The sequence below is a fragment of the Pezoporus occidentalis genome, unplaced genomic scaffold, assembly GCF_034315485.1.
Source record: "Pezoporus occidentalis ecotype Australia unplaced genomic scaffold, CSIRO_AGI_Poc_V1 ctg10, whole genome shotgun sequence".
Lineage (NCBI taxonomy): Eukaryota > Metazoa > Chordata > Aves > Psittaciformes > Psittacidae > Pezoporus > Pezoporus occidentalis.
In genome coordinates this window covers 3,595,776-3,610,454 of record NW_026912779.1, presented here as the reverse complement: position 1 = coordinate 3,610,454, position 14,679 = coordinate 3,595,776, and the positions used below count along the sequence as shown (strand labels likewise).

The window sequence follows — 14,679 nt, the reverse complement described above, 5'->3', positions numbered from 1 at the left end:
TTAGCCTCCCATTGCAAGCATTCTGGTAAGTTTAGTAATCAAATATTCACATACTCAGGAGAGTGACTTTTTCTCAGATTTTTACTTTGTGCTGTCCTCCTGTCAGCCAGCCCAAGGTTTTGTTTTATTTGGGGGAGTTTTGGGGCTTTTGTTTGTTTAACTCAGAGGAAAGACCTGCAGAAAAGTCAGCTTGATTTTGCAGTAAAGGAGCTGGAGTAGCCCTCAGGACTTAGGACTTGTTTCAGGTTCTTATTGTTGCCATAAGCTAATTTCATAGGCTAATCCTTATGCCTCAGTTTCCCAGCTAGTGGTAATACATTACTATTGTGAGTAAGATGAAGATATATTCAGTATTAACCTGCTGTTCTCAGACTGGGAAAGGGTGGTTTTAGAGAAAGCTGTCATTATAAGTGGCCTGTTGGGAATCCACACATCTCTCATAGGCCTAATTGTGATGCCTGTTGCCCAGGGGAAGAAACTCTCCTTTTCCTTCCACACCAGCACAAATAGCTGTTTGGAAAGCTCTTGATAACATCACTAAAGGAAAAGGATCTAGGGAGCTTCAGCTTTGAAAGCCAAGTAGACAACATGAAGATAAGGTCCTACAACCTTGGCCTCCATTGCCACACTTCAAAAAAGGCAATAAATACTCTTTCTGACTAAGTATGCTTCCTATGGTGCAGCTAAGTATCCTTCCCAGTTGCATAATGGTTAACTGAGCCCTAAGAATGTGCTTGATATATTATTATAGCCCTGATGTAGCCATCAGAGAGTACCAGGCAAACAGCATGTACTTAAAACCGTGCTGTTCTCATGCCCTTCCATGGGATATTTTAGTCTATTTTTTTACTACCTTTGCAGGTTGTCTCTTTTGAAAAGTGATTTCACAGAAACATTCTCTAATCTACAATTAAGACAATCTGTATGTTAAAGGCTATGTTAAAGCAGGCCCTTTTTCTGAGGCTAAACCCCCCCAAGTAATAAGATGTATATTTATGTAACAAGAGGTCAGCTTTATGAGAAATGCTGTTGTGGCTTGTAATTTCAGATGAAATGGTCCAGCGTTGGGATAAGAAGTGTTGGATGCTGACATGTAGTGATGTGCAAACCCCCCTGTCTGAGATGAGTATATCTCTAACTTTGCTCTAATTATCAATCACTTGATTCATGTCAGAGCACTCACATTTAAATCAAGTTTTTGTGCTATTTAGACAGGTACTCTGTAAACACAGGGAGAAGAGGTGGTTTCTGGAACGAACAGGAACGCTGCCTGAATGGCTGCCTGAGTCCATGTTCTGTCTGAATAAATTAAAAGCAAGAGTCTTTCATGCTAAATTTGTATGGCCCTCTGCACAAATTGCCCAATTTATTTGGGTGGCGAGACGTTTTGGGACACAGGGGTTGATCAAATGCATTCAATAGGACACTGCAAGTTGAATTTAAGTATAAAATGAAATTCCCTGTGTGTTGGTTTTGATGTTCTTAATTTAGTCCCTGGTGGACGGTAGTCTGCATTACAAAACCTTCACACATAATTTGGCACAGTTTGGGTGATTTGCAGTCTCTTCCCTCACTCTCTCTGCATAGGATGCCTTGAGCAGAGCCTGCATGGAGGCTGGGTGACCTCTCCTCTCTCAGGAGAGTGGTCTCTTCAGGTCGCTGTTCAGGACAGTTCTGCAGCAGGGTAAGGAAGCTTTGACTGCTGCTTCTTCACTTGTGTGGGTAAACAGAGGACTTCAGTATCCAGCACTACCAGTCCTTAACCTTCAAAAGCTAAGCAGTCACCAAGGGGGATGGGGAAGAGATGCTAAGAGAAAGTGCAGGGCAAAGAATGTAAAGAATTTTGCTTATCTGTGACAAGTTTCTAAGCATGTTTGATTATGGTAATAAGGATATGTCGTTAACAAAGGATTTTGAAGGCATGTACACCATTGATAATCAGCCCTGGCCAAAGTACAGCGAACATTTAAAACTTGATATGGGCTCTTCTTCGATGGGATGTGTTTGAAATACAGCAGCACTTTAGTGTGAATGTGGAATTTCACTTGATGTACAAGGGTGGGGGTGTGGCAGCTAAGGAAGGAGCTGTATCTACCAAAGATAAAGTCCCCATCACAGGCAAGAGATGACTGTAAAACACGCACAATTCCCAATCCTTAAAATGCTCCGTAATTGCAAATCTGCTCATTGTTTTAACTTATCTCTGCCAGTGCTGTGCTGAATTAGTCCCTGAATGGGATCAAGGGAAGAGAAGAGGAAAGGAAGGATGGGAACGAGAAACAGAAGAAAGCAAGATAGCCAGAGAAAAGGGAAGGGTGGAGGCAGTTAAGCATAATTGCCCTATGGCTTCATGTGGAATTGTAAAAGCTCTTGAACATCCTTGCTGAACCAGCCACAAGAACATTCTCCACATCCCTGATGCATGGGAGGCTTCTAGTCTGGTGCTGTGGGGGGAAAAAGGGAAAGAAATGGTTCAGGAGGAATTTACCTCCTCTGTTTGGATGCTTTTTAGTGTGTGTCTTGCCTGGAAACTGTCCCAGTGAATGTCTTCCCCCCCCACTGGCTTCTGTGCTGGTCCCCCATGTTAGGTCCTTTGGCTGTCTCCTCTGCATCCAGCTCCCCACTTGTGGGATGGGAGATCCACCACCTCTGTGGTCACCCCCTTTCTTTGGCCTGTTTAGCTCTGTAGCAGCTGTTCCCACCAACAAGCAATCCATGGGAATTTACTCTTGCTCCACCTGGAGTATTCCTATTTTTGCCTCCTTATCTCCTAATGAGTTTATAATCTAGAACAGAACAGTAGCCCTGCTGTTTTCCAGACTCCTTGTCAGATAATGTCACTATCAGACACATTCAGGTGACACACAAGCCACTTCTGGCCCCATGTGGGCTCCTGTGTGGGTGCTTTTTTGAGGAGGAATGGACTTGAACAGAAACTGTGAAGGCAAATGGAAGAAGAATGAAAACCACCCATGAATGGGACTCTCCAGGTGTGTTCCAGGTATAGTATTTGGGTGCTGGCTGCCCAACCCTAAATGTGGTGGATATAACTCAGTATTTCTTCTCCTAGTGCCTTTGGGTTGAAGAAAGCCTTTTAATATCCACACACCTCTAATAAACTAAAGCTGTAACGAGGCTCTTTCTATTTGTATTGCTCTTTTGTTGTCTCCTATGCGCATTTACCATTGATTTTTGCCAAATTCCCCTATACTGTAACTATGCAGTTATAAACTGTTGTTATTGAGGGGGACCAAGGAGAGAAGGGATAGCCATAAAATCACTGGCTGCAAACTAACACTGCAGCTCTATTTGGGTGTTTGTCATCAACACTTGGGGATTATTGCATACAAGATTCCTAAACATCAGCCAGCCACTGACTGCTTTCTCAGCCACATCAGACAAAAAAGTTATTTATTTATGGGGGTTTTAATGGTAAGGAATTAATATTCTGAATCATTGATATCTTTATTGTGCAATTTGCTGCCATTAAATTACTTCTTTTCTCTCAGAGTTGCCTTCTATGAGACATGAGAGGGTCGGTCTGTGTGCCTGATGTCATCTTTCAGGATGCATGGAAAACAAGGGAAACTCTCTGGAGCTTTCCTAAGTAAGCTGGGACATCCCCTCAGGTCCAAGGAGGGAGGGGGGCACTTGCTAACGTGGGCAGGGACTGAGGGAAGCACAAGCACAGAGCTGAAGCTTTGCAAGCTCTAGAAACTCTAAAGCAAATGGCTTCGTTTGGCTTGAGCCTGTGCAACAGCCAGCTACAACCGAATGCTTTATTGCCGTCTGGAAGTGTTTATTTTCTGAACATAAATTCAAGGGACAGATTCAAGGCATGTCAAGAAATAAAGCATATCATCATGTGAGCTAAGCTGACAAGGACAATTTACTGTACCCTGCATTCGTTCTGGGCCAATCGGAAGAGAAGAGGCTATTAACATCCTGAAATTCCCGCTGTTCGGCTCTCCCTGTCCCTTCACTGAACTCGGGAATGGCATGTATTAACCCCTTGAGGGCCTCCAGTGCACGGTGCACATTCAAAGAAGGGACACTTGTTCAGGCCTGGTAGACATATGCAGTGTGTCCAGCTCTTATTGACAGCAGCAGCAAACTGCTTTAAGAGCCATGACACGGCTTGCGCTGTCTGGAGGCCCATCACAGGGTTAACATCTTTCCTAGAGGCAGTTTCTGTACTGTAGATGAGCACTGACTTACCCTGTTTAAATACGAGAGTTCACTGGTCAGCTTGACCTTGAATTCTCTTGCAAAGACAGGAACAAGTTGACATACTGTTCGTGTTTCCAGTGCCTGCAAAGTTCAGGGAATACAATGCAACTGCAGCTCACATGCCGTGAGCATCACTTAGAGAAGAGAAGGGAAAGTTCATTTCCTACTTTTTAAATCCTGCCAGCACAAAAAGTAACAAAACCAGAAGAGAGTCGGGAGGTAAAGCACAAAGGGCACAGCAGCAGATATTGCAGAGGAAAGGTGCCATTCATAGGCAGGAACGTGTTATAATAAGATCCACACGCAAAAGTCCACAGAGGACTGTTTGCATAGCAGTGTTACAATATCTGCATGTGTAAATAGAGGGAACAGACCTTAAATCCACGTTGCAGCAGTGACTGTTTGGTCTTTTACCTGCAGCCACACTGCTTGAAGTATTCCTCCTGACTTCATGAATGCCCTTGCGTAGGACAGCACCATCAGCCCTATTCGAACATTACAGCTGAGGGAAATGTATTATTCCAGCTCTGAATATGCGTATTCTGTATACAGCACTGCAGAAAGGCAGTGCAGTTAACTGGTCTCCAGCTCTTTCTTTTCATCCTGTCCCTTCTTTACATGGCAAAGGGAACAGTTTCAGCACAACAGCTCCTCTCTGCCTCTTGTTCCCAGTGAAAAGCACAGCTCTGCCCTCTCTCCAGCCCCTGCATGAGAAAATGCGAGCTGATGGAGCACATGGGGAAAGGGAAGCCTGAGAAGAAATCTCCCTATCGTCTTTACTAGGTCTTCTTTTAAAGCATGGCTGGCACACGTGTATCCTGGGGAGGCTGAAGGCACAGCACACCCAGGCAGCCACAAACCTATAGAGGCAAGAGCAGAACCAGGAGCAGACGCAGGAGCCTGGGTCGCTGTCGGCCCCGCGTAAGGCTTCTCTATTTGTTTATCACTGTGCCTGAGAACACATGGAGTAAATCCACACATATTAAAAACACACACACTCCCCCCGCTGTTCGGTCCCCTTTTTCATCTGGGCCTTAGTCATCCCTCTGTGTTTTGGCACGGAGTCATGCAGCAGGCTCTGCCTAGTATATTGGCATAATGTTCACAGCTGTAATCAAAACATTTTTCCTCCTATCTTCTCCCAAATCACTTGGGGTCTCCTTCTCCCACTGAGGAGCCTGTCTCATTCATCCCCTGGCTACTACACATGGTTTAAGTATTGCAACATTCAGTCCTAGACCAGAATAATATAAGAGCCACAAAGAGTCATTTATCTGGCATGACATATTTTATGCTCTTGTGTAAGTTTTCCTAAGGGACTTCTGAATGTCCTACTGGGTGACTGTAAAGGCACCAAGGACTCAAAGTCATGGGCAGCATCTTTATTACAAGCCCTAAAACACTCAGCACAAAGACAAAGCTGAGTGAATTTAACTTTTCTGATCTTTAGATACTACATTGTCTCACCAAAGTCCTTCCAAAGAACCCTTTAAGAGCAAAGCAGTTTGGGGCTGAAAGGATCCTGGCACCAAATTGACCTTAATCTTCTATTACTATATAAATGTTTCTGTGCTTTAAAAATGCACTGCCTATTTCTTACTCTGAGACTACCCTAATCTCAAATTAGCCTTCTGAGCGTAGGTCGGGAGTGCAGGAGTGCAGTTCTTACTGGTTCAATTAAAGGAAATAACGCAAAATCACACAGGCTATTGCAGAAGTCTTTGTCAACAACTTCCTCAATACTCAGAGGCTGCTATACAGCCAGATAACATTGTTATTGGAAACACATTAGTGTGAGAGATTTTATATATTTATATATAGAGATATATGGCTAATAGATACATTCATCTTATAGCTACCACAGTAAAAGTCTTGGGCCAGTGCTTCTGATTCATTATTAACACTTGTTTTCATGTTCTGCTCCTTTGGTGTGTTTACAGCTTAGCCTTGCACTTGCTGTGTGTTTTCCAAAATGCTTGCACGTAACAAAGCTCTGATAACTACAAAGCCGTCGTACTATTACTCACCAATGCGCTTAAAAATGATGCGAAGTGAAGTATGATGTACCAGTACATACTTTGGAGTTAGGCAACTAGCAGGTATGTGGGGAAGGCACGTTGTGTTATCAGTTGATACACTGGGGATAATGCATTTGTGTAAAAATCCTCTTTTTAAAGTGATTTTCCTTTCTTCCCTTCGGGTTTTTTTTTGTTTGTGTCCTTGTGCTTGAACATTTGACCCTGGGGGAGTAGGATGGAAGGATTGTTTAAACACCAGAGAACTGTTTATTTCAATTTTCTCCCTCTTTTTCTCCCCCCCCCCCTTTTTTTCAGCTCTCTTTACAGGTAAATCACTCGTGATATGGGAGAGTCTCAGAAAGTTCAGAGGTTTGGGGCAGGAAACGCCTCCCCTCCCCCTGAAGTTTGGATTCTGAGCTAAATTTATCTGAATGCTGTCATTTCCCTGCTTTTCCTTCTCTACCTCCTTCACCACATTCCTCTTTCTCCCTCCCCATTCCCAGACACCCAGATCTTATCCTTTCCTTGACCTGCAGCTCCCCCTCCCTAGCCTTCCACAGCTCCAAAATGTCCAGAGGCCAAGGCTGAAGGTGCTAGTTTCTCCTGTTGTTTCTTTTATTCCTGGGCTCTACCATAGCAAGAAATGCTCTGTAATCCTTTGCCTGCAGATTCTGTCTCTGCACACATATGTTAGAAGTAGATTCAGTGGCCCCTAAGATGAAAAGGCAGCAGTGGTGTCCAGAAGGGGCTTGCTGTGTGCGAGCACGCACTGGTGATGCAGCAAAAAGCCCATATAGGTACAAGCCATTGCAATTTGTTTTGGGTAAAAGGATTCTGAAATAGGTGTGGAAGTTGGGCCGAACTTCCAGCCTCCTTCTGTTTTCCCTGATGCATTCTACTCATGTGCATCACTTATCACTATCTCAAACAGGTCTGTCCTGGGGTATGGACTACACAGAGTTCAACAAGATACCCCTCTTCTTTAATTTCCTTTATTCCTTATATATGATAGCCTTGCACTGTGGCTATTCTAGTTTTCCACAGAAGTGGCAGGCAGCCAAAGACTGGAATCATTATTTGCAAACTCTAAAAATAGAGTCAAGATTTATAGGAAGAAAACAGATACGTCTTGTTATAAAACCATGAACAAGGATTGGCACTAATAGAACGGTTTATTCCTTTTTGATATTGCTTATTGTAAATCGCACTCTTTTGGGGAGATACACTAGATATTAACTGTACAGAAACATTTCCTTTACTTGAAAGTGCAGTTTATTTGTTGCAAAGACTCGATTATTCAAAGGAAGCAATAAGAGATGAGGTAGCTCCTTGGAACTTTGTGTATGGTTGGGGTGGATAGTTTGTTTAACAAAATAAGTATTAGTGATCTTCTTCTGCAGGTCACTGCTGATAAAACATGCAGTGGGTCTCTTTGCCCAGCAAAAAGATGCCCCATGAGTTGCACTTCTGATTAATATTGCTTGATATTATAAAACATGAACATCGCCCCCCTGATCTAACTCATCTTCATAACACTCCTCACACGGTCTCCTTCCTCATGGGCTCTGGGGGGCAGCAACAAAGGGGGAAAAATAAAGAGGAAGGGGGGAAGCCTAGGGAAAGAGAGGGAGAGACTTTCACAAAGAGTTAAAACGGCCTGATGAAATCCTTACAATGTACACCATATGGCTTGACATTTACCAGATTAGTTAAACATTTCTACTGGGGATAAATATTCCTGCACATCGATGTAAAGAAATTGCATGAGACAAGGGCACATACAGCATATTTATGCCATGGAGTAATCTCTTTTATTTTTTTCCCTTTTCCTTTTTTCCCTCCCCTCCCCTTTGCCTGCAGAACTCAGGTTACTGAACATGTAAGGTCCGAGAGAACTAAACCCGAATGAACCCCCACTCCTGTGCGCTCCCGAGCTGCTTGTCAATGTGACTGCAAACGCAATCCCCCTCCCAACACCACCCCAAACACACTCAAAACTCTCACCCAGAAAAGTTTCGAATGAGCAATCTTGCTATAAAATCCCCCAACAACTCTATGGAGAGGCTAAAACATTAAAGTTTGTCACAGTCTATTTCAGGATTCGGGCTGCCTGTGGAGAGATGACTGTGATGGCTGCCAAACTGATTCAAGGCGGGTTGATGCAGAGGAGGTGACTGCTGGTGCCTGTGTCTGGTGTAGACTACTCTGCTCCTTGGTGAACAGCCCTAAAGCCATAGATTTCATTTGATCTTTGCAAAGGCTAACATTTGTCTGCTGTCATTTTAGTAAGATTGATGACAGGCTGGGGTAGGCGAGGAGGAGGGGGAGTGCAATGGGAGGAAGGCTGGTCCCCACAGCCCCTATGGCTGTGGCCAAGCCTGCCTGGAGTCACTGGCCCAGACCCTCTGGTGGGCTGCAGCAGTGGCGAGGAGTCGCTCCTGCACCACTCCAGCAGTAATTGTGCTGGGTTCTTGCAGCAGATCGCAGGAACTTGGAGACATAAAGGCACCATTCTGCACCTTATATATCTTAATAGATTATCTGCGTCACAAGCAACACAGAGCAAAATGTTATGACAACCATAAGAATGTAGTTTACTGTGGCTTAATGTGGCTGGGCAGTGCAGGGTAAAGCTATCAAAAAATGCTTGTATTTTTTGTATAGTTCTGAGAGAAACTAAGTGATGTGGACATGCAGCTATTTTTATACGAAAGCCTGACTTTTGGCAAACTCTTTCCAGGCTATAGCAGAAAATGCTTACTCTTTGTATTAGTAGTAGTATCACGGTGCCAAACTGAAAATCATATGCTTTCCCACTTGGAATTTTTCTCGCAAGCTGATGTCTGAGTTGATGTAATAGGGGAATCTTCTACAAAGGACGCATGCCCCAAACGGGGCAGCCAGTTGCTGGCTGCAGCATGCAATACGCCCCGGAAAAGAAATAGCTTTCATTTTTGGGCAGGATGAAGTCCATGTATCGTTTTCCATGAATGAATGAGTGAATGAATGACTATCAGGGCTGAAATTTGATCTTACTGAAAAATCCCAGCGATTCTGGTTCCACAAGGCGCATGTGTGCACACAAGAGGGATCTGGTCGCTTCTGGGTAAGCAGGGCAGCGCACTAGGGGAAGAAGGTGTAGGGATAGGGTTACTGCCCTCGTGGATTAGGAAGCCAGAAATGTACCTGCACATCTTAAACATTAGGTTGGAAAACACTGAGGTAAGGGTTGTAAGAAGCCCCAGACCCTCTTTGGGAGCTGGAGGGGAGACGGGTGCAGGAGCAGGTAACGTTAACAAGCTGGAATTCAAAATATGCCCGACCTAAAGCCCCAGGCTGGGACATGTACGGGCTTGGTGGAAGGCTCAGCTTCAGCCCCTCCTGCTGAGATGTACAGTACTGAGACTGATTCCGTGTGGATTTTAACCACACAGTGTCCCATCAGGACAAAAAAGACATCGTGTGAGGATGGGATTTCAGCTGCAGCCAGGGAAAAATGTAGTGTAGAGTATGAAAACAAGCTGTATGCTGCTTATTCTTGGAGGTCAGAGATGAGCAAATGGGAGAGCTGGCAAGGGCCCCACATGAACTTTGCACTTGTGCGATCGCGGGTGGCTGAATTGATAAAGAGTGAGCCAGAGAGATAAATACACATACAGAGAAAAATAAGAACAGATAATGAAGTTGCAGTATATTTCCTCCTAGTGATGAAAGGCTAAGAATGAGTTACAGATCTTTCCCTACGATAAGAACAGATAATTCTTTCCAAAATCATTTATCTATAAGATACTGAGGTATTGTTTAGGTCTGCATTAGTATTAATCTAGCTCTTTGCTTCTCCATCCCAGTCCTTCCACAGGTGAAAACATGCTGGTAGGGACCCTAAAGGTTTCACATGCACGTGGATGCATTTCATCCTGTGGATGAGGTATTAGTTTTTATTGTAGGCAGTTGAGAAGAAAAGGGGCATGTTTATCCAAGTATCTCAGGTAAACCTGACATGTCTATTTATGCATTACCAGAGTTTAAATCTTCATTTGCTCAGGTCCTTAATGTACGAGGAGCAGTTGCTGTAAGTGCTACAAGATCTGTTTACTGCTCTGGGATATAATTAACTTTAAAGAAAATGAAAAGAAAGAAAGGAAAAGCTGATGCCTGTATGAAGAAAACAACCCCATCTGACAACTTTGATGTAAGAAGAGCCTTCTCCCTTTGACTGCTCCGGAGATGCTGCCTCATCAGGTGGGTGTGCTCAGCCCTTTCATCCCCGCAGGCAGGGCTAGATAACATTTACATGTCTCAGAGATATGACATGTGTACGGTACATGTGTGTGAGGGCGGGTAGCCCAGGCTTGAAAAGAGTATGCAGGATAAAGCAGTGCGGCTGATTAAAGTGGGAAAGCAGTGGGAAAGATTAAAGTACTTGATTTTCATAGAATCACAGACTAGTTTGGGTTGGAAGGGACCTTAAAGCTCATCCAGCTCCAACCCCTGCCATGGGCAGGGACCCCTTCCACTAGAGCAGCTTGCTCCAAGCCCCTGTGTCCAACCTGGCCATGGACACTGCGAGGGATGGGGCAGCCACAGCTTCTCTGGGCACCCTGTGCCAGCACCTCAGCACCCTCACAGGGAAGAACTTATTATCTTATCTCAGCCTCCCCTCTTTCATCTGAAAGCCATTTCCCCCTCTCTTGTCTTACATCTAGAAAAATGTGTTTCACATGATTAGAAACAGCATTATTCTTCTTATTATTATTAATTATTATTATTTCATTTCTATTTTACTGTTGTTACAGTATTCAGTACAGGCCTATTCCTCACTCCACCTTCCCAGAGGGTCAGTGTGCTGCCTTGAGGTGAAGGACCCGTCTGGAATCATCCGCCCCTGTTGAGGGTCAGCTCCCACCTCTCCTCACAGCCTCCAGCTCTCCACAAAGCCACCTTCATTTGAGGAGATGGTGTTACCATTAGGGACAGGCATGGGGCTGAGAGAAAAGCCAAGGCAAGCTGGGGATGGAGCTTGGGATGTGCTGTGGGCTGTGGGAGCGAGGAGCAGAGGGGGTGATGGTGTGGGTTGAGCACCACGTCCATGAGGAATGGCTGTTTGCCTGCAAAGCTGCTTGCGGGTCAAGGGGACTCACATTTCTGCTAAACAGTCCGGTATATCTTCACCTTGTGTAATCTCAGCTGGACCCTTTGCTGTCGTGCTCCCCACCTGTAAAACCTCTGCTTTTGAATCTTAAGAGAAATCTTTACGGTGGTCAGTAAATCCTAATGCTGTGCTTGTTCTGTTTTATGAGATTTCCACTAACACTCGGCTGTGGAGATTTGTCACTTGTCCGATCTAACAGCTCTAAGGACACAGCAGACTTAGGCTGAGGGGGGAAGAAGTCAGCTGGCTCCATCGCGTTTAAATGAGCTTCAGGTTCGGTACATTAATGTGCTAATAAGGAAGTCTTGTGTTCCCACACTGTTCTTAAAGGCATTCTCACACTGCTGACCTGACCTCTTTAATCCTGGCTTTCCTGAAGGAAAATCTGATCCATCAGGCCTCCTATATCTAAAATGGGATGAAAGGAAGAGATGGACCTATTTCTATGCTGGTGTTTCTCAGGTACCTGGAGCAGTCTTGTTCTTTTTCTATTCATCTCTCATTTCCCTGGGAAGGAGGGGAAAAAAACCTCCTGGATGCGAGGGCTCAAATCACTGAAGATGAGAAACAGCAAAAGGAAATAAAGAGGTCACACACCTAAGTTAGCTTATGATTAAAAAGAAATTAGTGGGGCTATTTTTAATTTGTTTAAATATATTACTTTCTATTAAAAAGGTCTTTATATTTCACTAAGTATGAGATGAAGTGTGTCACCAGAGGAAGGGTTTTCAGTTTTAGTCTCTTTTCTCTTAAACAGAAGTCAAAGAAACTCCACTGAAGTCACAAATGTGAAGCCAGTAGTAATGGCAGCAGAGTGGGACTTCTCTACAACACAGTGTGGTTACCTTCCAGTAGGGCCAGTCTGCAAGAATTCAGGGAAGAATGAAAGCTGTGTATGACAGGTCCATTGTGGTCTGTGGTACCACATAGTCCCCAGAATACTCAACCTTAGAATGTTGTGCAGCCCTGAGATGCAAAACACTGCATCCCTGTGCTCAGAGCCAGCCCAAGGTATTTGAACCACAGCCTAAGGAGCTGGTGGGAGCCCTCTTGAAGGCTTGAAGTGCATCTAATACATGAGTTGTTCTGCCAGGGCTTATGTCTGTCTTAGTTAAAGCTGCCAAGCTATGGATATTGCCAGGCTACAGCTGACAGAAATTAGTAAGGATAGTTGTAAATGAAGTTTTGTAATGTCCTAAGTCTACAAGGGAGCTTTTAAAATCAGTTCACAAGCTAAACAGTGATCCAACTGTTCTGAGACTTTCCAAGAGATTGCTTGGTTTTCCATTTTCCCCCCTGTATTTTCAGTTCTGGGATATCTCTTTTGTTAAATGGAGTGCTTAAGAGTAAACATAGTGATTGCAGTCTCTGGAAACCTGTGAGGCTACGAGGGAAATCCACCATAGCGTTTCAAATAAATAAATAAGTCAAAGGTTTGCTTAGGAATTTGTCACAAACCTCCAAAGCGATGCAAACGCCCTCAGTATCTTGTTTCATTCCCAGCTGGAGAAGTCAGGCCAGAATCACTGAACATTTCACCAAGTCTTGCTAACCTCCTGAGCTGAGTTGTGAGAAATTGTTCTTGACATCACATGAGCTGGGCCACAAGGCAGGACTAATGTGATATTTGCTGTCGAAGCATGTTTCCTAGGAAACATGGTACTTAGAGAGCTCAGCCCTCCCTGCCACCCTTCCCGCATCCTCCAGTTTCACCCGTTCCCACAGCATCTGCAGAGGGCAGGGATGTCTCCTCTGACCCCCAGACACCCTCAGTGTGGACCTCCCGCTGCAGTGTGATGCTTCCCAGCAGCCCATGCACCCAGCTGAAGGCTGAGTGGTTGTGGAGGTTCTGATTCACCCATCTCATTGCCCTTTTTACTGCGATTTATCCATTTCCCTGCCTTTTCTTTCTCCAGCAGGCTGCAATGGGAGCGATAGAGAAGCTAGGTTATATCCTTCAAGACTGCTGCTGGAGAGAAGGAAGTTTGAGCCTTCCCAGCAATCTTAGCATTCCCTGTCGAAGGAGAACTGGTGGAAAAATGATAGGAAAATCAGCAGATTACTTAAAACTTCACTTGCCATGAGGCTCCTCATCTTTTTTGACTGCAGTTTGCAGTACAGTAGTTATTATGGTACAGGGATTTTTAGATCATTGGGGTTCCCCAGTTCACTCTCACAATCTCATCTAGTGGCTGTAGATGCTGTCCTTGACATGAGACTAGCATAAATGATTTCTGTCATTCAGGCCAAACTTTTCAGCAGGATAGTTCCCATTGAGGATGAAATGAAAGGAGTCGGTTCACACATGTTAACCAAATGCAAATCCTTAGATGGAAACTCATGGTCAGCTTTTTCCAAAGCTATTTTCAGAACTTCCACAAAAGACTGTGCTGTGATTATATGTATTCATGATATGTATATCATGCATTCAGCTCAAACAATATTTGAATGATGCATTTAGAATTCCTCCTAAAAAAGGACCATGCTTCTGTAAACTGCATCATATTTGTAAAAGAGGAAAAAGAAACCTAGCTTGCTTTTCCTTTCTTTCTCTCTTTCTTTTTAATATACCATTTCATAAGGCTGTAAGAATTGGTGTTAATGCTACGATACACACAGACACACTTCTACATAATCAGATGCATTTGCATGTATGCCATACATAAACAACCCTATGGAATCCCGACTCTTCACTGTTGAATTTGTCTCCTTATTTTTCAAAGCAGAGAAGCCCCTGGTGTCAAGCAGTTGGTGTTTTTTACTTTCACTGGACTGTAGAGCAAATACAGCCAACAAAATAAAGCACTCGGGGGGTTGTAGGTTGTTTTTTGTTCTGCTTTTCTTCTTCTTCTTACCTGGCCATTTATAAATACCCGTTTTCCCACTGTCTCCTCCACTGATAAAACAGCATTCTTTGACTCTGTCACGAAGTGTCCTTCATGTTGCCAATATTGATTTCCCCAAACCCTGGAAGGCCAAGTGCATCACCTCCATGACGCTCCCTGACTTGGAAAACAGGAGAGCTAAGGTTGCTACTGCCAGGCATTGGTTACCCCACATAGCAGGCAAGAAGACGAGTAGCCTTAAGTCACTGGGCTGATTCATTTATCCCTCTAATGTCATTCTCTTCACCTTACCACATGTTTGTGTAGTGAAGCTGTTTGGCCAACATGCCCTGCAGGCCTTGTCTGAGTAATGAAAGTGCAGAGGGTGGAAAAGAAATTCCATTCTGAATCGGTTAGCTCTATCTTCAGGTTTTGATGGTACCCAAAAGGTTGG

General features: G+C 44.2%; 2 long non-coding RNA genes across 3 annotated transcripts in view; both read left to right on the top strand.

Annotated features, from left to right (window-relative positions):
• LOC134159071 (uncharacterized) overlaps nt 1-10,484 on the top strand; it is a 67,410-nt gene extending 56,926 nt beyond the window's left edge. The window contains exons 3-4 of one of the 2 annotated variants that reach the window (XR_009963033.1): nt 1,049-3,607; nt 10,294-10,484. This is a non-coding gene — a long non-coding RNA (uncharacterized LOC134159071). Of the gene's footprint in view, nt 1-1,048; nt 3,608-8,346; nt 8,616-10,293 lie in introns of those variants that run through there. The other variant, XR_009963032.1, reaches the window with a different exon arrangement.
• A 577-nt stretch (nt 10,485-11,061) lies between these two features.
• On the top strand, nt 11,062-14,219 carry LOC134158175 (uncharacterized). Its single transcript, XR_009962629.1, has 2 exons — nt 11,062-11,862; nt 12,158-14,219. It is a non-coding gene; the product is annotated as an uncharacterized LOC134158175 (long non-coding RNA).
• Nucleotides 14,220-14,679: the final 460 nt, after the last annotated feature.